Source organism: Aplysia californica, unplaced genomic scaffold (assembly GCF_000002075.1).
Source record: "Aplysia californica isolate F4 #8 unplaced genomic scaffold, AplCal3.0 scaffold00178, whole genome shotgun sequence".
NCBI classification, from domain to species: domain Eukaryota; kingdom Metazoa; phylum Mollusca; class Gastropoda; order Aplysiida; family Aplysiidae; genus Aplysia; species Aplysia californica.
Genome location: NW_004797448.1, coordinates 341848 through 343846, shown reverse-complemented (window position 1 = coordinate 343846; position 1999 = coordinate 341848).

Genomic DNA, 1999 nt, shown 5'->3' with positions numbered 1-1999 from the left:
GTCGCTCCATTCGAGGATGGAACACGGGTGTCCTGCGAAGCAGAAGTGAAGCAACTAACCGCTACACCACACAGACACAAGTGACGTGAGGTTGAGAGAGTAGTGAGCAGAGAGGTGGTGTCAGGGTGAGAGAGTAGTGAACAGAATAGTGACATCAGGTTAAGAGAGTAGTGAACAGAGTAGTGACATCAGGTTAAGAGAGTAGTGAGCAGAGTAGTGACATCAGGTTAAGAGAGTAGTGAGCAGAGTAGTGACATCAGGTTAAGAGAGTAGTGAGCAGAGTAGTGACATCAGGTTAAGAGAGTGGTGAACAGAGTAGTGAAATCAGGTTAAGAGAGTAGTGAGCAGAGTAGTGGTGTCAGGTTGATAGAGTAGTGAGCAGAGTAGTGACATCAGGTTAAAAGAGTGGTGAGCAGAGTAGTGACTTCAGGTTGAGAGAGTAGTGAGCAGAGTAGTGACGTGAGCTTCAAATAGTGAGGTGAGCTTAACTCTTTTTTTGGTAAGTGTTTTACGGCGCTCGCAACTGCATAAGGTCATATGAGCGCGCGGGACACATTAACCATTTTCAGTTGGTAAGAAATTTTGAATTTATCCCGGGTGGTGGCTGAAGCCTGCTCTTATCGATTTTAGACTACCAAGGGATCTTTGACGTTCGCAACTTGCACACGAGACCTCCGAGATTTTCCGCCCTTGTCCGAGAAGACAAGGTGTAGATGTTTCCTACCTGAAGATCAAGGGTGTGGCTGAAAGACAGCAATAAGAAAGAGCCAAGGAGAAACAGTAGAAAGGCTGCATAAAGAGTAAGGAGCCCAGAGGAGGGGGCAAAGGAGGTGAGTGTAACTCTTTGAGAACGCATGTTATTTTAGTTCTTTGACAACACGTTTGACAGTTAAATAATTCTTGATTCATAGATTGTCCAATCATGGTTTCTTTACACGAAACATAAAAATGACAGACAGCAGCATACATGCTATGAGATATACACACGACTTGTGCTTCTGAATCGCGTTTGATCGTTCGATAGATAGATAGATAGATAGATAGATAGATAGATAGATAGATAGATAGATAGATAAATAGATAGATATGACCTCGGGGAGGGGTGGGGGCGAAAGACACAGTATACCAAAGTTTGAATAATAACCCCATCTGTGGCACTAATGACATCCTTAACGTACACGTATCTCATTAGACTAAGCAGAACTTTGGGGAACGTAAGGAGAAACAATTTGTTTACCATTTGAAAGAAATAAAACCTGTTCTAAGAAACTAAACTCTGCACACAGAGACAAAATCGATGTATCGTATTGCTAAGAACGTGACCTAACGCATTGAAAGAAAATAGTTCTACTTTATTTCTTAGATAATAAAAGAAAATAGTTCTACTTTATTGCTTAGATAATAAAGGTGCCATACTGAAGAAAATAGATTTACTTATTTTTAGAAGAGATAGATCGACCATAATATTGTGACATACAACAAGATCGTTCTTCGGGGAACTGTGCAGGGGGTGGGGGGGAGAAGGAGATGAAGGCAAAGGCAGAGGTGGACTGACAACATTGCGGAGTGGACAGGGAAGTCCTTCGCCCAAACTCTGGCGCTCGCAAAAAAACGTGAAAAGTGAAGGCACCTGACGAGACTCTCAGTCATACAGCGCCCCCTACGATGCTCGGGGATTATGGGAGCAGTGAGCAGTAGGCAGTAATAGACATTCCTCGATTGAGGTATCAATAGAATCACCTCAATGTTAGGAAATAAATCTATCTAGCTGAGAACAAGAAGTAGGTGTAATTCATTAAGAAAATACAGATCAACTTCACAGAGAGAAAATCGTAATGTGTACATAGCTACGAACTGACAGAATAATGATTATACCTTAAAGTGAAAAAAACCCCAGATCACCTTTGTAGCAAAAAATTGTCTCCTTCATCATCATCATCATCATTATCATCATCATCATCATCATCATCATCATCATCATCATCATCATCATCATCAT